Below are 24,397 nucleotides of genomic sequence, written 5' to 3'. Positions count from 1 at the left end.
CGACTGAGCGACTTCACTTTCACTTTCACACATTGGAGAAACTGGCAACCCACTCCAGTGTTCTTACCTGGAGAATCCCAGGGATGGGGGAGCCTGGTGGGCTTGCGTCTATGGGTCACACAGAGTCGGACACGACTGAAGTGACTTAGCAGCAGCAGCAGCACTTCATTTACCTCACTGGATCATCAACGCCAGCTTCCCAGGTGGCTCAGTGGTAAAGAACCTGCTTGCCAATGCAGGAGATGTGGGTTCAGTCCCTGGGTCAGGAAGATCCCTTGCAGAAGGTAATGGTAACCGACTCCAGTACTCTTGCCTGGAGAAATCCCATGGACAGAGGAGCCTGGTGGGCTACAGTCCATGGGGTCGCAGAGTTGGACATGACTTAGCAGCTAAATAACAACAACAGTCATCAATGTCAGTTTACTTAACAATCTCTCCCATTGACTGAGCTCATTGAGGACAGGAACTCATGGATCATGGCTATTGAGTCATTTCAATATCCCCAGCTCTTAATTCGGGACTTTTGTAGGGCATTTTAATGAATAAATGGATGGAGGGATAGAAGGATGGATGGATAGATAGACAGATGTATAGATAGATGGGCAGATGGGTGCATGAATGGGTGAATGGACAGATGGGCGGATAGATGAATGGATGCATGGATGCATGGAAGGGATACAAAGACCAAACAGTCATTCTGCATCAATAACTCTCACAATGAATGTGATTACAAGCCCTGTGTCTCAGCGTCTCTCACCCATTGTTAGGTGTTTGCCCCTCATGTGATGGTGCATTTGCCTAATGCCCCCAGAGGCCTGCTGTTCACGTGATATTCAAGTCACTGAGCAAATAAACACCTCTGCTACCAAACTGACACAAGGAGGGAAATGCAAGCACTAAACCATGGTCCTCTAGTCCAGTGCTGCACCCTGCAGAGGCAGCCCTGTGGGGAGTAAAGATTCAGAAAGCAGGCACAGGAAAAGGATGCAAGTGACGGGGGCTTTGGGTTAGCAAATTATGGACAACAGTTTCTCAGGCTTCAGAAATGAACGCCCCTGCCTGCAGCATATGGAGTGACCACCACTGGTACATTTATGGCCACATCCATTTGGATGAAGTTTCCATCAAGCCCCAGCACATCAGACAGAGCAAAACCTGGGAGAGGTAGCGAGGCCCAGTCCGGCAGAACGGGTAACTCGGCATCGCACACTTTTGGTAAAACAAAAGCACACACAGAGTGAGTCCATTTCTGCTTGTCATGTCTCAAATCTCAACCACAGAGATGCTCAGACAACTGAATGTCTGTTTCAGCTGAGGAGAGGCTGGTGACAGACTGCTAGGATTCCCCATGTTTTAGTCTTCCAGGGTGAGTGACTTATAAGCTGGGCATGTGGCCATCCAAAATTAAGGCCACTTTCCCAGTGTCCTTTGTGGCTAGGTATTGCCGTGAGACTAAGCTCTGGATATGTGCAATTTTGGGGTCTTTATGTTCCCCCACCTCTTCTGACTTCTCCTTCCACTAGCTGGAATGTGATGCCATGGGGAGCCACTTGGGGATGTTTGAATCAGAGCAACACTCCAGGAAGGTGCATCAGGAGACAAGAGGATTGAGTCCCTGATGGCTTGCACAGCAGAGCGGCCAGGCCAGCTTGGACTTTCCACAATAGAAAAATAGCTTTCAGTCATGTTGAAACGAGATGAACCTCTGTCACACTCGGTTGAACTTTCATCTTAATTAAGGCGCCCATATAACCAAATACATTTATATGTGTGTAAATTGGACATATAGATGTGTGTGTGTGTATGTATAAAATCTTTCTCTCTCTCTAAAAAGACACCCATATAAACAAATATATTTTTATGTGTGTAAATTGAACATATATGTGTGTGTGTGACTCAGATGGTAAAGAAGCTGCCTGCAATGCAGAAGACCTGGATTTTGATTCCTGGGTTGGGAAGGCCTGGAAAAGGGAATGGCAATCCACTCCAGTATTCTTGCCTGGAAAATTCCATGGATAGAGGAGCCTTGCAGGCTACACAGTTCATGGGGTTGCAGACTCAGATGTGTGTGACTCAGATGGTAAAGAAGCTGCCTGCAATGCAGAAGACCTGGATTTTGATTCCTGGGTTGGGAAGACCTGGAAAAGGGAATGGCAATCCACTCCAGTATTCTTGCCTGGAAAATTCCATGGATAGAGGAGCCTTGCAGGCTACACAGTTCATGGGGTTGCAGACTCAGACAGGACTGAGCAACTCAAACACTGTATCTGGACAGTGTGTGTGTGTGTGTGTGTGTGTGTATCAGATCTCTTTCTCTCTCTCTTACATACACACACACACACACATACTCAGCAGTATCTTTATGTCTCCTCCATTGACAGTTACAAATTCAACTGAATCTTGGTCCTTCAAGGGAGTCATTCATCCATTTGAACAATAAACACATATAAACACAAAATAAGAGGGCATCTTCTTCAATATCTCTGACACCTTAAAAGAAAATGGTGAGACTGATTCTTAGGGAAATGGTCATCCTTGCTTTTATATGTTATATTAATTCTCTATCAACTGGAATCCTCAGTTACCCAGAGCTTTCTTCACCAGTCTGTTCCCTAAGATGTTCCATTTAGGTGGCCAATCCAGGTGTCTAACGCTGTCCATTTCCAAGTGTCCCCACCTTAATTGATGTCCTCCTCTGAAGGCAGAAGGAACTCTTCATCCCTTGACTCCAGGACTTCCCTTAGCTCTTCCCAGTGGGTCTTGTCTTATGTAATCTCTCCCAAAACCAGCCCCATCCTCATCCAGTGAGTTACCCTGGCAACCCATCTGTGTCATCTTGAAAGATGTCTCCAGGTCCCTGCTTCTGAGTCTGCAAGACTTTACTGGGCTGATCTGTGAAGCCACAACATATTAGCTTTAAACAGTGTCATCATTTATCGTGCTCTCAGTAGACACATCACATTTTTTAAAAGAACATAGATAAAAATAAGTCCTACCTTGACTATGCAGAGAGATTTACTCAGAAAGCAGACAGTCATCTATTTTCAGAGACCATCTATGTTTTTAATGGTCTCCTTCGCATCTCTTCTAAAAGAAAATCCTTTCAGTTCTCACAGCTTTGTTTCTTTGACAATCTCATTACAAACTCAAACGTAAGCAGCCTAATTTTCAAGTCATTACATAGCTTTTTCATATGAGACATCTTGACTTTACATTTTCCTCTTTCATTTCCTCTTTGGGAAAAATAGTACTTAAGGAAGTTCATGATGACTCTCTTTTGCTGGCAAATATTTGTAAGAAAATGAGCCACTTGACTCTGAGAATGGGGATGCTATGCTATCCTGTTACGTGATGCTGCATCCTGTTTACTTAAATGTACTATATGCAATGGTTCATTATGGATCTCTGTAGGTTTATTATTCTGGATTACACACTAGAAAATGTTTCGTTCATTTATTTTTCAAACACTTCAGTTAACCTGTAAGACAGAGTCCTTTATTCATTGATTAACTTGTTCAATTAACCAATTAGTTTTAGTTACTGGGTGCTGGGGAGACGGTGATGAGTAAGACAGTCCCTGCCCCTGAGGGTAGCTGGGCAGAAAAACTGCTATGATGCCAAGTGACATGTGGTACTGGGACATTCACATCTAGCAGAGATCTAGTGACAGCTCCGCTTGGCTTCCAGAATCTTGGTATTGGAGAAGAAATTAAGAGGTCATGTGGTTCTCCCCATCATTTTACAGAGGTGGGAGCTCAGGCTGCGCTTCCCTTTCCTACCTCTCATCTTCTGCCTCTGGTCCCTCCATCTCCCGTGCTCAGTCGTGTTGAACTCCTTTCTTCTGTCCGTGGAACATGGAGTTTGCCCCCATATTTGTCTTTTAAAATTCATTCTACCCATTCATTTCATTTATTCATTCATTTTTATCCATACCCTATTTTATTCATTTCTATTGGGTAGACCAAAAAGTTTGTTAAATGAACTTTTTGGCCAACCCAATATATCTTCAGAACAAAGTAGAGGTGGGGCTAAAAAAAGTTTCATGTGGTCTCACAAGTGTTCTGAGAAGGAGGTAAAACAAGGGTTACTAGCCTCTTCAATAAATTAAGGGACTTCCCTGGAGGTCCAGTGGTTAAGGCTAAATGTTTCCATTGTACAGGGCATGGGTTTGATCCCTGAACATAAAATCTTGCCTGCTGCAAGGTGCGTCTGAAAAGTTAAAAAAAAAAAGTATAATATAAAAGTAAATAATTTTAGAGAAGCTTTTTAAGGCAGTTTTGACTCTGTTGAGACTCTCAACTTTATTTTTATTGCATTAATACCTGATATGTATTAGGTGCTTTCTTTTCTTTATAATTATTCTGCTTATCTTGCTAACTTCTTAAACTGGCTGTACACTTGTATACTCATTGATTTTTCTTTTTATGTAAAGTCTACCACATTCAAGGCCTCAGTGGATAATGTTTTCCATATCCTGTAGGTTTTAAGACTTTGTATTTTTGTTATCTTTCTTTAATGATGTTGTTTTTAAATGCCATGTACTCAGTGAGTGATATAAACACGTTGTAAATTTCAGTTTTTTAATAAAAAATAAATTTTAAAAAAATAAATAAAAGTAAATAATTAAGTAAATAAATCGAGACTGTGCCTCGGAGACATTGGTAACTGGACCAGAGTCACACAACTTCTTAGCAGTGGAGCCCTGACCAGAACCAAGGGCTCCTGGCTCTCAGTTTCAATCTCCTATGATGCTTTCTTCTGCAAGGAGCAGACCAACCAAAGATGGCCCACACCACAGAGGGTTAATTATCCCATACAATGCACGGTCCAGACACTGTTTCAGGATCAAGTCAGCAGCCCAGGGATATCAGCAAGGGCCCAGGCTCCTTCTGTCTTTCCATTCTGCCATGTTCAGCTTGGAATCAGCATCTTCCTTTACCTCTGAGGGTTAGCCATAGCAATTCCAGAAATCACATGCAGGCACTATACAAACATCACTACGCTGGTCCTTCTAAAGTGAAGAAATCCTTTTGCAGTACCAGTCCCAGCTTCCAGCACAGCTTTTCTCAGATCTGTTTGGACCAGGATTGGGTGACATGCACACATCTCAAATGCAAGATGGACCTGGGATTTTAGCCTCTGCCATGGATCCTGGGTGTTCATTGGAAGGACTGATGCTAAAGCTGAAACTGTAATACTTTGGCCACCTCATGCGACGAGTTGACTCACTGGAAAAGACTCTGATGCTGGGAAAGGTTGGGGGCGGGAGGAGAAGTGGACGACGGAGAATGAGATGGCTGGATGGCATCACCGACTCTGTGGACATGAGTTTGGGTGAACTCCGGGAGTTGGTGATGGACAGGGAGGCCTGGCGTGCTGTGATTCATGGGGTCGCGGAGAGTCGGACATGACTGAGTGACTGAACTGAACTGAACTGATGGGAGGTAGGCCATGGGCAGAGAAGAATGGTGAGGCGAGGACCACGGCCACCGGGTATACAACCCACAATGTCTACCACCTCATTTAATCAAGCCACCCCTCTGTGTCTCCTCTGGCCGGTGCCAGGCAGTAAGCACTCTGGTCCCATAATCTGTAGTCATTAAGCCTGCTTGAGAAGGAAGCTGTAATGCCTCACAATGAGTAGTCTTTTCCACCCTTGTAGACATAGTCAGCTCTCCTTGGTTTTCTGCTGAGCCAGCTCTAACACTGCTGGCAAGGAGATCTCACACTGGAAATATAGGCACTCGTTGGCCTTCACAAGGACCCTAGCCTTTGCCTTGTCTGGTGAAAAAACGTAGGCTCGGAGAGTGAAGAACTTGCCTCAGTCCAACAGACTCCTGGACTCCAGCCTCCTCACTCCTTCCACCTGTCTGTACTCGGGAACCACAGCAGTTATTTGGATGTTGTAATTAAAGACTGTGGGAAGGTAAACTATACAAACTACCCTTTTTAGTAGGGATCAGGTCCTCTGAGATTTCTATTAGGGATCCATCCACCCATTAAAAGCACCAGCAATGGGGCCCGGCGGCCTGGGTGTGAATGTCACGTGACCCTGGGAAAGTTATCAATCGTCTTATGCCTCAGTTTCCTCATCTGAAAAGTGGGGGAATACCAATGTCTACTTCATATACCCTTGTGAGGACCAAATGAGTTAACATACACAAAATGATATGTTTGGAACAGTACCTGACTCTTGATAAGCATTCGGTTAGTGTTGCCTATTGTCACCTACCCATCATTCATCTCCACAACTAGTCACAGTTTGATTTGTCCTAGAAAGGACCTTGAGGTGCTCCCTTCCCAGTTCTGAACCAGTCCATGTCTGATTCTAACTGTTGCTTCTTGAACTGCACACAGGTTTTGCAGGAGACAGGTAAGGGGGTCTGGTATTCCCATCTCTTTAAGAATTTTCCACAGTTTGTTGTGATCCACACAGTCAAAGGCTTTAGCGTAGTCAATGAAGCCAAAGTAGATGTGTTGTGGAATTCTCTTGGATCATTTCTATGATCCAACAGATGTTGGCAATTTGATCTCTGGTTCCTCTGCCTTTTCTAAATCCAGTTTGTACATCTAGAAGTTCTCGAGTCAAGTACTATTGAAGCCTAGCTTGAAGGATTTTGAGCATGACCTTGCTAGCATGTGAAATGAGTGCAATTGTCCAGTAGTCTGAACATTCTTTGGTATTGCCTTTCCTTGGGATTGGAGGTCAAACCAATCCATCCGAAAGGAAATCAATGCTGAATATACACTGGAAGTATGGATGCTGAAGCTCCAATACTTGGGCCACCTGATGTGAAGAGCTGACTTACTGGAAAAGACTCTGATGCTGGAAAAGACTGAGGGCAAGAGAAGAGAGGGTGGCTGAGGGTGAGATGGTTGGATGACATCACTGATTCAGCGGACACAAGTCTGAGCAAACTACGGGAGATAGTGAAGGACAGGGGCTGCAGTTCATGGGATCGCAAAGAGCTGGACATGACTGAGTGACTGAAGAACAACACAACAGAAAGGACCTAAAGCGTGCGCTTTCTACTGTATTTTTTGTTATAATGACAACCTGCCCCCTCTCTACTCACCACCAGGGTGTGACAGTGCCCTGGAGCGGACAGCATATTTACAGACTGCACGAGGATAAGAGGAACCTTCCCGGCCACTGACCTCCATCCCTAGTGTGAGGATGCTTTGCCTCAAATGGGATCCTGCTCCTCCCATTCAGCCCTCCAAGGAAACTGTACACCTGCCCCAAGTGTGCCACCTGGGTTCCCTGTCCAGGGGAAGTCACTTCCTCCCAAAGCTCTTTTCTGGAGTCAGGGTAACACCTCCGAGGCAGTTACTGTCTGTAGCAGAGATGCACAGGGAAGGGGAGAATTTTCTGTCTACTGGATTCCCTCCCCAACTGCTGGGAGAATTCAAGCTGGCATCTGTGCCTGGAACAATCTCTTCTCTTCCTCTCTTTCCCCACAGGGGTGGGATGGCTGGTTCCCGGGGAAGCCTGGTTCACAGGATGCGAGGCAAGACAGTTCTCCCCGCCAAAGAGATGGACAACGCCCTGGGGCAAAGGGTGACACGAGGCTGCTGAGAGGCAGACAGAGCCAGAAGGATCTCTCCTGCATTGTGAGACCAGCCTCCTCACCCCTGCACCCCTGTCATCAGTCCTCAGGGCCAAAGTGACCGAGGCATTAGTTGAGCACCTTTAGCGGAAGCACTTGTAAGGGAGAGAGGGAGAAGAAGTTAACAGCGGCAGAAGTGAAGATAAGAGAAGTGAAGGACCATGTCTAAGAATTCGCAGATCTTAGGGGCAGAACCTGGGTTCAAACTGAGTGTCAGCTCCAGTGTTGTTCTTTGCACATAAAAGAAGCTGCCTTTTCAGTTCTTACTTATTTAACACATATTCTGAACTGCTTTCTGTGTCTCTGATAGAGGGATCCAAGCCCCAAATAATCTTAATAATATCTATTACTTTAGCTCCCATCGTTGTTCCCTTTAGCAAAAAATACATACAGAAAACAGAGGACTGCATCTGTCTTATACTTTTCCCTGAACCCATCCTGCACTAGGCTAATAAAAAAATCCAATTTGTCTTTTTTAAGATTTTTTTTTAATGTGGACCATTTTTAAAGTCTTTTATCGTACATTGTTACCCTGTTTATTTAACTTATATGCAGAGTACATCGTGTGAAATGCTGGCCTGGATGAAGCCCAAGCTGGAATCAAGATTGCTGGGAGAAATATCAGTAACCTCAGATACGCAGATGATACCACCCTTATGGCAGAAAGAGAAGAGGAAGTGAAGAACCTCTTGACGAAAGTGAAAGAGGAGAGTGAAAAAGCTGGCTTGAAACTCAACATTAAAAAAACTAAGATCATGGCATCTGGTCACTTCATGGCACATAGATGGGGAGACAGTGGAAACTGTGACAGATTTTATTTTTTTGGCTCCAAAATCACTGCAGATGGTGACTGCAGCCATGAAATTAAAAGACACTTGCTCCTTGGAAGAAAAGCTATGACAAACCTAAACAGCATATTAAAAAGCAGAGACATTACTTTGCTGACAAAGGTCCGTCTAGTCCAAGCTATGGTTTTTCCAGTAGTCATGTATGGATGTGAGAACTGGACCATAAAGAAAGCTGAGTGCCGAAGAATTGATGCTTTTGAACTGTGGTGTTGGAGAGTCTTCTCGAGAGTCCCTTGGACTGCAGGGAGATACAACCAGTCCATCCTAAAGGAAACCAGTTCTAAATATTCATTGGAAGGACTGATGCTGAAGCTGAAACTCCAACACTTTGGCCACCTGATGTGAAGAACTGACTCATTTGAAAAGACCCTGATACTGGGAAAGATTGAAGGGAGGAGAAGAAGGGGACAACAAAAGATAAGATGGTTGGATAGCATCACTGACTCAATGGACATGAGTTTGGGCAAACTTCGGGACTTGGTGATGGACAGGGAAGCCTGGCGTGCTGCAGTTCATGCGGTTGCAAAGAGTTGGATACAACTGAGCGACTGAACTAAGTTGAACTGATTGAATTTGTTACAGTATTGCTTCTGTTTTATCTTTTGGTTTTTCAGTCATGAGGCACATGGGATCTTAGCTCCCCAACCGGAAATCGAAACCTCACCACCTACGTTGGCAGGTGAAGTCTTAACCACTGGATAGCCAGGGAAGTCCTACTATTTCTCTTTCATTTCAAATTAGAACACACTGAGTTTGCTCCTTGACTTCAGAGAGGAGGACTTTCGTCTACAGAAGACATGGATGTGGGATCTGAAGGCACGGATGCTGCCTGTAACAGCCAGACCCAAAGGGTCTTTCTGGAACACCCAGAGTACTGTCTTCACCCTGAAAGTTTTGACGAATTCACTTTCTTTCTCAGCAAGCGGAGGGCTCGGAGCAGGCAGCTCTGGCTTGGAACTGGGCCAGGATGACAGGACAGGACTAGTCTTGTGGGGTGGGGTCAGCCTCCTCTGCTAAAGGGAGGAGGCAGCGAGGCTGCCTGGGCAAACGGACAATGGGAAAGAACATTCCAAATGCCGCTGAGCATTCCAGAAGGCGCCGGCCACTCCAAGAGCAGGGCTTTACCCACCTACTGCTCACCCCCTGTGCTGAGGAGGCAATACGCTTTTCCCCACTCTGTCTCTTGCTTGGGACCCAGCCCCCAGCGCCCACACTGGCCCTGTACCCTCTGCCCAGGAAGCCTTATCAGCCCCTCCCTGGTCCTCTCTTTCCCTTCTCTTCACCCGAGATAACAAACCTCTGACTGACCGATAACCTCACTGAGCTCTTAGACTGTCCCCACACTTGTCTGCTTGGAAGGCTTCATCTCCCCCAGATGGCCCAGCGCTTCCATGGGAGTCCTACCTCCGGCTCCCCTCAGGGTTTAGTACGCACAGACAAGGTACAGCTGGTACATACTTGGTGAATAACTCCGTCAACTTTGAAGTAAGTCATTTGCTGGAGGGCACACGGTAAGCTCCTGCAGCCTCACCCACAGAGTCACTGGGGACATTTACAAAGGAAATGAAAAATAATTCTTCCTTCCCGGTCCCGTCATTATGTTGTTTTAAGAGGAAGACAACACCAGGTCACCAGTATTTCCATGGTCCCCAAACAGATTCCGGCAGGAAGCCGTCTCTTTACCTTGCCCACAGCATTCAGGACGTCAGAGCTTTTTCTGGCAGTCTGAGCTCTCTGAGATTGAACCCCACTCACATCTCCAACTTCTGTTTCCCTCGATACCTCTTTGGTGAGCCAACATTTTAGCCAACACAGTGGCTTGCTGTTGTTCTGCTGCTCCCCTGCACCCCTGCCCTGTACCGCTGCTAATGTCGTCATCCTTGCAGCTGCCAATCTGACCTATATTTCAAGGTACCATGAAATCTTCAGTGAAGATATTTTTTTGCCCACACCATGCAGCAGATGTGATCTTAGTTCCTCAGCCAGGGATTGAACCCACGTCCCCTGCATTGGAAGCACGGAGTCTTAATCACTGGACCACCAGGCAAGTCCATTCAGTAAAGAGAATTATCTAGAAATTCACTATGCTAGAACATCTACATGGGCTTTGCACAGATATCACTTTCTCTATGATCTTCGCATGCTCTACATGGATTGTTCTACTAGGCTGCAAGCTCTTTAAAGGAGTGAGGGAGTCTGGTTCAAACTGTATTCTCCAGGGCTCTTGGTTACAGACTTGTTATATATACAACCCAGTAGTGCTTGGCAAAGATGGGTGATTGGGAGAAGCTGCTATGGGTGATTATCTACAAAAGGATTCCCCTAAGACAGTGAAGGATGCCTTTGGGCATTTCATAGGTGGAGAGGCCTGTTTCATGGCTGAACCTCCCCCCTAGCTTTGCTGCATTCTCTCCACAGTAATGACGGGAGCACACTGATTGCAGACGCAAGGGGAGAAGCTGTCTTAGAGCTCAACTGCTTATGATACCAGCAACACAAGTGCTGTCACAGGGAGGGGATCCCAAGTTCCATCACAACCTCGGAAGGACAGTGAGGGTCCAAGAACCATTCCGAGTGGAGACCCAGAGGTACATAATCAATAAGACAGACAGCTTTCTTCTAGCAGGTGCTGAACAGGCCACAGGAGGAAAGGAAATGATTTCTACTAAGATGGGTCAGTGATATCAGGTTCCAGTCCCTCTCACCCTTCCAAAACGTCAGAAAAACCCAGTGATATAAAACAGCTTTACACTGAGAGATCCAGATATGATTTTTTTATATTCAAGTCCAACCCTGTAATAGGAATGGGCTGTTTCTTCCTCTTTGGCTCTGTTTCCAATTGGAAGTATATTGTCCTTTAATAATTAACTGAGGAACCAGAGATCAAATTGCCAACATCTGTTGGATCATCCAAAAAGTGAGAGTTCCAGAAAAACATCTACTTCTGCTTTATTGACCATGCCAAAGTCTTTGACTGTGTGGATCACAACAAACTGTAGAAAATGCTTCAGGAGATGGGAATACCAGACCACCTGACCTGCCTCTTGAGAAATCTCTATGCAGGTCAAGAAGCAACAGTTAGAACTGAATGTGAAACAACAGACTGGTTCCAAATTGGGAAAGGAGTACGTCAAGGCTGTATATTGTCACCCTGATTATCTAACTTATACGCAGACTACATCATGAGAAATGCTGGACTGAAGGAAGCACAAGCTGGAATCAAGACTGCCGAGAGAAATATCAATAACCTCAGATATGCAGATGACACCACCCTTATGGAAGAAAGTGAAGAAGAACTAAAGAGCCTCTTGATGAAAGTGAAAGAGGAGAGTGAAAAAGTTGGCTTAAAGCTCAACATTCAGAAAACAAAGCTCACGGCATCTGGTCCCATCACTTCATGGCAAATAGATGGGGAAACAATGGAAACAGTGGCTGACTCTTTTGGGGGGCTTCCAAATCACTGCAGATGGCGATTGCAGCAATGAAATTAAAAGAGGCTTGCTCCTTGGAAGGAAAGTTATGACCAACCTAGACAACATATCAAAAAGCAGAGACATTACTTTGCCAACAAAGGTCTGTCTAGTCCAAGCTATGGTTTTTCCAGTGGTCATTATGGATGTGACAGTTGGATTATAAAGAAAGCTAAGTGCCGAAGAATTGATGCTTTTGAACTGTGGTGTTGGAGAAGACACTTGAGAGTCCCTTGGACTGCAAGGAGATCCAACCAGTCCATCCTAAAGGAAATCAGTCCTGAATATTCATTGGAAGGACTGATGCTGAAGCTGAAACTCCAATACTTTGGCCACCTGATGCAAAGAACTGACTCATTTGAAAAGATCCTGATGTTGGGCAAGATTGAAGGCAGGAGGAAAAAGGGATGACAGAGGATGAGATGGTTGGATGGCATCACCGACTCTATGGACGTGAGTTTGAGTAAACTCCAGGAGCTGGTGATGGACAGGGAGGCCTGGTGTGCTGCAGTCCATGCGGTTGCAAAGAGTCAGACATGACTGAGCGACTGAACTGAATTAATTGAAGAGAATAGCTAACAGGAGAGTAGATTCTTCTGGATTTAAACCCTCATACAGAGGCTTGTGGCTCAGCTGGTAAAAAAGCTGCCCACAATGCAGGAGACTTGGGTTCGATTCCTGGGTTGGGAAGATCCCCTGGAGAAGGGAAAGGCTACCCATTCCAGTATCCTAGCCTGGAGAATTCCATGGACTGTATAGTCCCTGGGGTCACAAAGAGTCGGACACGACTGAGTGACTTTCACTTTCACAGAGGCTGAAGTTGAGGCATGTCCTTTTAGATGTTAGTTAGAACGATTAGGAAACAGCTCCTTGGACAGCCCTGCCCCCACCCCCCAGGGCATCTATTTCCTCTTTTGTACAATGGGGGAAGGGTGGACTCTTTCCAACTTTATCCTGGGGCTGCAGAAGTTGAGGTATTCTCTAAGAGCATTCCTTTAGATGGCATGGCTGCAATGATCATTGCTATCTCTCTAACTGACACCTATCCTATCATGGGAAAGCAAAGTCCCAAGGTGTGGAAGCCATTCAACATAATTTCACACCCTTTGAGACAGAAGAAGGTTATCACTTCCAACCTTCTGGGATAAATGTTCCCTCTAATGCAAGACATGCAGGAAATAACCAGCTATTCCCTGAGACAGTCTCACCATGATAAAGTATCTTTGCAGTCTTACATGGGACCTTGTTTTCCCAGAACTGTAACTTTATTGTCATCTCTTCCTTGAGATTTCAGACCCCAGCTCTTGTTTTCCACATTAATTCAAGCTGAAGTGCAGCCTGAATCATGTTGGCAAACATTCCAAGTGGAAATGGATTTCCAGGTTCTCACTAAAAATCACCACGTTCTCACCAGCCCAATCTGGATAACATTTTGTGTCTTATGTAATGTCTATTTCCCAAAGGAATTAAAATGCTTCTGTATATCGCTCTGCCCAACAAATTTTTAATAAGGCCTGCTCCTAATTACCTCTTATGAACAAGCAGAATCTGAATCTCCAAAAACCAATTAACCAAAAATCTTTTCTTGATCCAAGAGCATTATTTTCAAAATGGATTTGAATCAGGTGTTGAGAAGCAATGTTACATTTTATTTTGAAAAATATCTGATAGGGGAGCCAGCTCTTGATGCCACAGCCCAAAAGACTGGCTATTGGGCATCTGGAAGTCTTCCCATGCCCAGGTGCCTAAGATCAAGTCCTGATCAGTCTTACCTGGGCAAGGACAGTCACTGTTTACAAAGTGCTTTGGTTGGCTCTCACATGATATAAGCAGGCCTCAGAGTAATTCTCCCCATCTGAAAGATGAGGAGTCTGAGGGTTAGAGTGGTTTGTTGACTTACTTAACATTTAAGCATAAGACATTCCCAAGTTCACAAGACCAGCTAACGGAAGAGCCAGGTACACTTCTAGCCTTCTCATTAAACCACATCACATTTAAGTGTATTCTGGCAAAACACTGACAGCAGTATAGGCTCTGGAGAATGAAGAAGGCTTCTATTTAGAGAGAAGGTGAAAAAAGCTTACAGAATTTTGTTACAAAACCATAATGTCTTGAGCTGGATGCAGGTGAATCAAAGTCAAAGGAACTCAGAGGAGAAAGAGATTCTTTTGACTTTGAGGGTAAAGAGATCAGAGGCTCTTCCAGAGCGAGACTGAAGGAGGAAACAGAACAGGCTTTATCTTGAAAGCAGGACTCCATCTTGGGCAGGACTGTGAACTTTGAGCTATATGCCCAGTATCTATGGAAATGACATACCAACTGGAAAACCAGGCCCCTGGAAAGAAGAGCCCCAGGGCTCTCCATGGCCTAAAAGAATACCCTAATTATCTGTGTAACCGAACAGAAACATACACTCTACTATGCTTAATGGGGTATGACCACAAACCTATTGATAATTGTCCACTGTTAACTACCTAGGCTTAAAGCTTATGAATCACAGGTTAACTTTGATTGTATCTTTCTTTTTCCTTTGTTCAGACTAGTTTCAGGGAATTTTGGGGAGGTGAGTTTGAACACGTATGCTTAGGGTATATAAGGTTTTCACAAAAACTGGTCGGGGTCCTTGGCTAAGAGGAGACTCTGCCTTGGGCCCGCTGGTGTAAAATACTGCAATCCACTATCTGCATTGTCTTTCTGAGTGAGTTTGTTTCCCAGAATGCTGCAACAAGACTTCTGAGCTGGTCCTAGAAAGATGGCTGGGTGTGGCGCACATGGCTCACAACAAACTAGACAGAGAAACTCCTGGTGCTTGCTCCTGAATGGGACCCAGAGGACCCAGGAAGCACAGCAAGGAGGGGAGAATGCTGCTTGCAAGGTGGCCCACATGTTTGACTCTGCTGGCCCCTCTGCAGGTCAGGTCTCCTGACTTTCCAACTCCTATGGCTTCAAACGAGGAAACACTATGTCCAAAGTCTGGCTCCTTGGTCATGGAGAATCAAGTGAGCTACCAGGCAGATGGAACACTTCAGAGTGATCACAAAGGAAGGAAAGAAAGGGAGAGGGGGAGGGAGAAGAGGGGGATACACCAGGGGAGACAATGGAGAGGAGGCCTGTGGTGGAGTCCTGGTGGGAATGAGCTTTATCTTCGACAGGTGGTTTCCAGATTATCAGCAAGTTTCTGCTGAGAGGTTTTGGTGAGTGAGTTTGTTGTGTTTTGTTTCATTGTACTTTTGTTTCAACCTAATATGCTCAATCTGAAGGGCCTCCTGCCAGCATTATGCAAGGGAGCTCTCAAACACAATAGTTTTTTAAAATTTTTTTATTTCAGCTTTTGTGATTCTGGTCACTGGGATTTTGGAGTTTCCAGACAGACTGACAGCTCATGTCCAAATTACTATTCTTTTCAGGCTCAGCTTTAATATTTCCTTCCCACCAGCCCTCCCTGGGCCTTCATGTCCTTCCTTGTCTTTCATAGTCTTGAGAACAACAGCCCCTGCACCATAGGTATGTGTATGTGTGTATATAAAAACCACATACTTATATATATATCACACACACACACACACACATATATATATATATATATGTATGTATTATATATATACCTACCCATTTATAGGGATTCCCCGGGTGGTGCTAATGGCAAAGAATCTGCCTGCCAATGCAGGAGACTCAAGAGATGAGGGTTTGACCCCTGGGTTAGGAGGATTCCCTGGAAAAGGAAATGGCAACCACTCTAGTATTCTTGCTTAGGAAATCCCATGTACAGAAGAGCCTGGCAGGCTACAGTTCATGGAGTTGCAAAGAGTCAGAGATGATAGAGTGACTGAACACACACACATACACGCACACATACACACACACATCTCATACACTCAACCTATAGACTTCTTGATAGGACCAGATCATAACCACTTGAGGGCAAGGATCTGAGATGTGTTCTGTAGACCCAGAGCCTATACAGCATCTGGCACATAGGTGCTTAGGAGAATGAAAGGCAAGCAGATACATTTCATCCCTGTGGGGCCTTCCCATTTTCATGGGGCTCTGGACAAAATACAGCTTAAATAATGGGCCCTGAATGAATCAGGAAAGCATCCCCAACAAACTGAAAACAATTTCACAGAGTGCCATCTAGAAACTTTTGTTCTTTTATTGCCTGCAAAGTTTATTTGAAAGTCTAGTAGAGAAGGGAGATCTTCCCCATTTGTTTCATGTCAGTCGAGACCCCATAACTCTGCTGTTATGGAAATTAGAATATTCAGCCTGTCAGTGATACAAGTATCTTTGGTGATCCTTAACATTTCAGACCCTGATGGAAAAAACCCTAATGCTGGGAAAGACTGAAGGCAGCAGGAGAAGGGGATGATGATGGATGAGATGGTTGGATGGCATCACTGACTCAATGGACATAAGTTTGAGCAAGCTCCAGAAGTTGGTGATGGACAGGGAAGCCTGGTATGCTGCAGTCCATTGGGTTGCAATGAGTCAGGCATGACTGAGTGACAACAACACCAATAACAACATTTTGAGAGTTTGCAAAGAACCCTTTAGAAATCTTAGGACAGGACTTCTCTGGTGGTCCAGCGATTAAGGATCCACCCACCAACACAGGGGACGTGGGTTCGATCCCTGCTCTGAGAGGCTTCCACACGTCACAGAGCAACCCAGCCTGTGTGCCACCACAACTACTGAGGCTGCAAACCTAGAGTCCAGGAACCACGATGACAGAAGCCACTGAAATGAGAAGCCCACTGACTGCAACTAGAGAGTAGCCCCTGCTGGCTGTGACTAAAGCCCACATTGCACATCAACAGGAAATCCAGCACAGCCAAAACTAACTAAATAAAACAAAACAAATCTGAGGAAGTTATCCCGAGAGTGTAGATACAAAATTTTACATTTCAGTGTGTATAGAGCTCTAGGAGTCTATCCCAGGATACTCTCAGGCTAGGCTCTAGGCAGTGTCTCTCAAAATGTCATTCATGGGTTTTCTCTGTTAGGACTATCTTTGAGGTCATATTTCCTTTTAATAGTAGGTTTTTTAACATAAGAGCACAATTTTAGAGTAAACTTCCAAAGCCACAAAGCAAATTAGGTGCAATGCGTAATGTTAGTCGATCAGTTGTGTCTGACTCTTTGTGACTCCATAGACTCTGGCCCTCCAGGCTCCTCTGTTCATGGAATTCTCCAGGCAAGAGTACTAGAGTGGGTTGCCATGCCCTTCTCCAGGAGATCTTCCCAACCCAGGGATCAAACCCAGGTCTCCCGCATTGCAGGAAGATTCTTTGCCATTTGAGCTATCCAGGGAGTCCTTTAGCGAATTAGGTAATGATTCATTCAGTTCAGTTCAGTTCAGTCGCTCAGTCGTGTCCGACTCTCCGCGACCCCATGAATCACAGCACGCCAGGCCTCCCTGTCCATCACCAACTCCCGGAGTTCACTCAAACTCATGTCCACAGAGTCGGTGATGCCATCCAGCCATCTCATTCTCCGTCGTCCCCTTCTCCTCCCGCCCCCAACCTTTCCCAGCATCAGAGTCTTTTCCAGTGAGTCAACTCGTCGCATGAGGTGGCCAAAGTATTGCAGTTTCAGCTTTAGCATCAGTCCCTCCAATGAACATCCAGGATTGATCTCCTCCAGAATGGACTGGTTGGATCTCCTTGAAGTATAAGGGACTCTCAAGAGTCTTCTCCAACACCACAGTTCAAAAGCATCGATTCTTCGGCGGTCAGCCTTCTTCACAGTCCAACTCTCACATCCATACATGACCACGGGAAAAACCATTGCCTTGACTAGACGGACCTTGGTTGGCAAAGTAATGTCTCTGCTTTTTAATATACTATCAAGGTTGGTCATAACTTTCCTTCCAAGGAGCAAGCGTCTTTTAATTTCATGGCTGCAATCAGCATCTGCAGTGATTTTGGAGCCCAAAAAAATAAAGTCTGACACTGTTTCCACTGTTTTTCCATCTATTTCCCATGAAGTGATGGGACCAGATGCCATGATCTTTGTTTTCTGAATGTTGAGCTTCAAGCCAACCTTTTCACTCTCCTCTTTCACTTTCATCAAGAGGCTTTTGAGTTCCTCTTCACTTTCTGCCATAAGGGTAGTGTCATCTGCATATCTGAGGTTATTGATTCATTATTATCTGGAAAATCTCTCTTGTTCTACTAAAATGTCTTTATCATCAAATGTTTAAATGTTCCTGATTCTATGATAGCATTTTCTAAAAATTTTGTTTTAATCCTTCTCTCTGGGTAGTTACAACATCAGAATTTTGGGGTCAAGATTTGTATTTCTTAACTTTTAGGCCCCGACAATTGCTCATTGACTGGGATTCCAATTATATTTTATTGTAAAATAAACATAGTTTTGTGAAGTGAAAAGCATTATACAAAAAAAAAAAAAAAAGATATTCCAGCTCTACCAGGTTCTGAGATTACCAAGGGCAAGACCTAAGACAGAGAACATGTTACAGAAAGCATAAAGGAGATGGGCCTTGAATGACTAAATGAATGGATAAACCCACTCTTTGAAGGATAAGCTGCAAGGGTATTTTCTAATAACCAAATTACAGGAGCTCTTCAGGAAACGACTGCTTGAGTGGACACGTGGAATCACTAGGCAAGATCTCTTCTGTTATATGTAAATAAGTTTTACTAAAATTCAAACTGTTGGATAAGAGATGGTTCAAAGGCACTCTAGGGCCCTCCCACCTGCCTCAGTTGCCTAACACTTAACACTCCTGAGGAGAAAATTTGGTGGAATTGTTTCTGCTTGGTGGAAAAGTAGTGGCTCAGGAGAATTGGGCTAGACCTCAGGTGGCACTAGCGGTAAAGAATCCGCCTGCTAATGCAGGACATACAAGAGACGCAGGTTCAATCCCTGGATCAGGAAGATCAACTGGAGAAGGAATAGCACTTCACTCCAGTATTCTTGCCTGGAAAAGTCCATGGACAGAGGAGCCTGGTCGGCTACGGTCCATGAGATCACAAAGAATTGGACACCACCGAGCGACTGAGCACAGAACAGAACCAGAAGAACAATCTTTGGCTATTTAGTTACCTCTGAGAATTTATCTCTTTCTCCATCTGCAAAAGGATATGCAGTAGAGACTGAGCAGGTAGGAGCAGGTGGAGGTGTGTGGGGGACAGGACACTGAGTGGTTGGCGGGACTGAATACAGAAGATGGAACACCACGCTTTATTCTGCCTGGCAGCAGGGAGCTGGGAGAGGCCATTGTGCTGGAGAAAACAAAGAACTCAGTGGCTAAGAATCTCAGGGCTGGGGATGTAGCCTCGTGTGGGTCCTGCTACCCTGGAAACATGGTAGACAACACTAGGAGGCTCATTTTCCTATTGAACCTCCAGAGAACCTCACTTCCTCCTCTATAGACCATTCTATGCTGCCACTGCCTTTGGCACAGGAAATAAAACCTATTTTCCACCTTGGTTCTCTGAGAGTAAATGAGCGGATCATCTATTATGACGGCAAAAACATCTTGTTATAGGTTGGAAGTCATTTTCACTTCCTTTCTTTCCTTTGGGACTCCACCACTGAGGTGACAGACTGGGGGGCTTATTATTTCCATCATGTAGATAAGGAAACAGATTCAGAGAGACAGAGATCTGGCAAATGTCGCACAGCTAGGATTGAATCTCAGGTCTGTCAGATTCTAAATCCCGTGATTTTTTTAAACTTACTCTCTCTTTTTTTTTTTAAATTGGAGTATAGTTGATTTATAATGTTGTTTTAGTTTCTGCTGAATAATGAAATGAATCAGTTACATGTATGCATATATCTCTTCCCTCTTGGACCTCCCTCTCAGCCCACGCCCGAGCCCATCCATCTATGTCATCACAGAGCACCGAACTGAGCTCCTTGTGCTACATAGCAGGTTTCCACTATCTGTTTCACACATGGCAGTGCACATATGTCAAATACTGTGTATCAACGCATGTGAGAGCCAAAGAATCAATGCTTTTGAATTGTGGCGCTGGAGAACACTCTTGAGAGTCCCCTGAACTGCAAGCATGTCAAACCAGTCAATCCTAAAGGAAATCAACCATGAATATTCATTGCTGATATGACTGGTGCTGAAGCTGAAGCTCCAATACTTTGGCCACTGATGGGAAGAGACAGCTCATTGGAAAAGACCCTGATGCTGGGGAAGATTGAGGGCAGGAGGAGAAGGGGACGACAGAGGACGAGATGGTTAGATAGCATCACCAACTCAACGGACATGAATTTTGAGCAAACTCTGGGAGATATTGGAGGATAGAGGAGCCTGGCGTGCTGCATGGTCATGGGGTCACAAAGAGATGACTTAGTGACTGAACATGTGGAATCTAGAAAAATGGTACAGATAAAGCTATTTGCACTGCATTAATTAACTTCTTACTTTAATATGCCATCATGAAATTACGTCTACCTTCCGCTTGTGCCCCAACAACATGCATCAGTGTCATTCTGCCTTGGCTTGTGGTTAACTGTGTCTCTACAATTAGCTTCTGAGTTCCTGCAGAGCAGGCAGGACTATTCTTTAGCCACTTCTCTATGCCTCCACCACAAGGCTTCTGGAAAAGGAGATACACAGCCAGAGTTTATTATTTATAGGTCAGTCACCAAACACTGATGCCTGCTCTGTGGCAGGCCCTGTGCTAGCCGCCAGGTCTTATGTTATAAGGGGACAGTGAGCTGACTGTTCTCTATAACAGTGGTCCCCAACTTTTTTTGGCACCAGTGACAGTTTTTGTGGAAGACAATTTTTCCATGGACTGGGGGGTGGGATGGGTGGGATTATTTCAGGACGATTTAAGTGCATTACATTTATTGTGCACTTTATTTCTATTATTAATACTTTCTATCATTATTAAATCAGCTCCACCGCAGATAATCAGGCATTAAATCCTAGAGACTGGGGACTCCTGCTGTACAGGACTGATGAATGAAACCGGCAAAACCATGCCCCATAGGGTTAACAGAAATCCTTGACTTCCACAGAACAGCAGATAAGGGAACAGATTGTTAAAAAAAACAAACAAACCCTGCTTGTAACCTGCCTTTACTGATTAAGCTTGCTTTAGTTTTTTTTTTTTTTCTTTAATTGCATACCTTCCAAGTTTCACAAAGCGAGGTAATAATATCACAACACTTCTTAACCACTCCTATAGATAACTCCTCTGACGTATGGATCACTATAGGAACGGCCACTTAAGCCGTTCTCCAGAAACCTGGCATCAACGCCTGTCTAGTCAGGCTGACTCAAGCAGGCAGGGACCACTGACACTAAAACGGCCTGCACAGTTGTCTGACAAGTGACTTTTTGATGTTAGATTGCCAAAACATCCACCCTCAGATCTTGCTAAAGCACCTCCATTTTTCAACATGCATCCTATGAAGAAGCATGTAACCCACACACACCTGCACAGAATGCTGATAACTCACCTTTTCCCTACCTCCCATCACCTTGTCCCAGGCCTCGACAACCTCGCTTCTTTATATATAAATATCTCACGCCCTTTGTCATCAAGAAAGTGGATCTGAGACTCCTTCTCCTGTCTCCTTGCTTGGCTGTTTTATCAATCAGCTCCTTGGTTGGCTGTCTTGAGTCAGCTCTTTCCCTGCCACAAACCTCAGCATCTCAGCGTTTGGCTTACCGTGCGTCAGGCAAATGAACCTGGTTTGGTTAACACCAGCCACAAACCAGGAAGGACCATGCCCAGCCCTGTGTTTTTCAAATCCCACTCCAGCAGCTGGTATGGTGGAGGGGCTTGGAGGGAGGGTGATGAGAGGCTGTCAAGAGAATCCAGGGGACAGGCAGGGCCGTGTGCTGCTGGGCGAGTCAGGGTACCCCATTTTTAATGTCTGTCCTGATCACCACTCTTCTTGTGACACTGGGAAAATTATCTACGTTTTGAGACTGGATGGAATTTCTTTATATTTTGCATACGAAGTCTTTTGAAGTTGAGGGTTTGTGGTTCCTAGCCTTGCAGGGGGCGGGTGCGGGGGAGCTCTCTGGTTACCCTGCTCCACCCCATGCTCTCATCACAGCTGACTCGACAGCAGTGAGGTGAATCTCCTGAAGCCTAAAAGGGGTCAGGTCAGTAACAGTTAATGTGCCAGGCTGACCTCACAGATAGAGGGCAGAGGCCACCGGCAGCTTTGCTCACTCAGCTGGATTCCAGGATGTCTCACTGTTCAGCCTGAGACAGAAGGAACTATTGAAAAATGCCTATTCACCAAGATAAAGACTGTGCCTTGGTGAACATTTGTACTTTTAAGCAGCATTAAAGGAAGCGTTTTCTTCCCAGCCCTTCTCCTGGGCCTTCATTACATAAACCACATCTTTCTCTGTTATTCTCCCTTCCAACCTATCAGATCTGTCTTTCTTTCCTTCTTTCTCCCTGTGGAAGGAAGTGGCATATTTCCTCTGTGATTCTTTTTTGTATTTTGTCCTTGGACAACTCTCAAAGGAGAGGAAGACTTTGCCTACTTTCTGACTACTTGATAACCAGAGTAGCGGCTGAGTTTAAATACGGTTAAGAGTTTGCCAAGAATCTAAACTCCATCTACCAGGATAAAACTTCACCTTCTTGGAAAAAAGTCTACTCTGGGGTGGACTGGGGGAGGTAGAAACAGGGGCTGATGTTGGTCCATGTACATCAGTTGTACCATAAAACGCTGAAGGATGTTTAATGTTTATACACGCTCCTCCCTTATCTTGAGGTGGATTTTATTTTCAGTGTGGAGTCCCTCCAGCGTGTAAATAAAATACTTCATTTCCTGTATTTGAACTATTTCTTCAAAGGCAAAATTGCTCTCACTGTAAACAAATAGTGAGAAACGTGGTACACACAGCTCTCTTAAACACAGAGTAACAGCCTGCATGACCTTTCCTGATGGGAAAGTGGCTTTGACAAATCTCATTTATTTGTACTTTTCTTGGGGCTGAGGGAAGACAATGTGGAGGAACAGGCTCACTGCTGGGTAATAAAACGATAGAAGATGTGACTTTGAAAGCTACGGAGAGTGGTATAAAAATTTAGGAAAATGACCATCCCACTTCTGTGCAAAAGCAATTTATGTCTATTTCTGTCAATGATAAATGCATTTCTCAGTGCTTCCATATAGAAGATCTCTATACACTAAAACCAATGGCTCAGATCGTCTTAAAAATGTCACAGTGATCTTATAACATGCACACCTGCCACTTTTTGTCCTTTCTACAGACATGCAAAGAGAGAATTTTATATGCCTCGAGCTCTCAGGGGGTCAGCACTGGATTCATGATAATCATGGATTCTTGACATTCACTAGTGGTCCATGCTTATTGCATTAACCCAGCCCCCAAAGCTGTGGCTAAGACTTTGACACAATCTGTATCTAACCACGTGGCTAAACTTCCATTTCAGCCCTTGCCTCTTATGCATGGGAGGCAACCGTCGGTTTTAATCCTGTCTTCATCTTGCTTTCTTGTGTGATTTTGTTGCTTTTATTTGTAGTTCTATAAAATATATTTTTTATCTTATCTGTGTTTAAAGTATTTTGAGACTGACTTTTAGCACTTAATGTTTCAGTGGTTGCGGAAGTTCAACTGTTTGGATGACTGTGTGAGTATACCACAGTTTATTTTCCACTCTCCTTTAGATGGGCATTTGGGTTGTTTCCCAGTTTTGCTATTGTGAATGGTGCAGCTATGAGCATTCTTATATGTATCTTTTTATATGCACAGGATGGTATTGCTGGAGCAAAGACTATGTGAGATGTTCAACTTCAGGAGAGAATGATGATGTTTAATATTTTATATAATTATCCCAACACACATACATGCATGTGGATGGTTCATATTGCTCAAATTGGTATTCGCTGCATTTAAATGATAAGAGCACTATCACACATTTGGTATTTTAGTCAGAAAAAATTAAAAGAAAAACAATGCATTTCTTCCACAAGCCTCAAATTATTCAAGTATAAATTAAAAGGAATGTCTTCAGTTCAGTTCAGTCGCTCAGTCGTGTCCGACTCTTTGCGACCCCATGAATCACAGCACGCCAGGCCTCCCTGTCCATCACCAACTACCGGAGTTCACTCAAACTCATGTCCATTGAGTCGGTGATGCTATCCTTAGATCATGCCAAATCTAGAACCAATACAACTGATAAACTCAGAAAAACCGAAACAACATCACTGCAGTACAAATACCTTTCATGGAATGGTTTTATCTAATGTCCCTGGCTTCTGTGGTGGCTCAGTGGTAAAGAATCTGCCTGCCAATGAGGGAGACACAGGTTGGATCCCTGGGTTGGGAAGATCCCCTAGAGAAGGAAATGGCAACCCACTCCAGTATTCTTGCCTGGGAAATCTCAAGGACAGAGGAGCCTGGCAGGCTACAGTCCATGGAGTTGCAAAAGAGTTAGACCCGACTTAGTCACTAAACAACGGGGGAATTTTAACTTCTAAACAA

At 44.6% G+C, this 24,397-nt stretch overlaps 1 protein-coding gene across 1 annotated transcript in view; it reads right to left on the bottom strand.

Moving 5' to 3' along the window:
* VSNL1 (visinin like 1) overlaps positions 1-24,397 on the bottom strand; it is a 119,147-nt gene that overhangs the window by 47,520 nt on the left and 47,230 nt on the right. The window lies entirely within an intron of this gene.

The sequence above is a fragment of the Moschus berezovskii genome, chromosome 11 (genome assembly GCF_049115385.1).
Source record: "Moschus berezovskii isolate FMDL1 chromosome 11, NW_MosBer_1.0, whole genome shotgun sequence".
NCBI classification, from domain to species: Eukaryota; Metazoa; Chordata; class Mammalia; order Artiodactyla; family Moschidae; genus Moschus; species Moschus berezovskii.
Note: the sequence above shows the minus strand (reverse complement) of the source record. Positions and strands in the feature narration are given on the sequence as shown.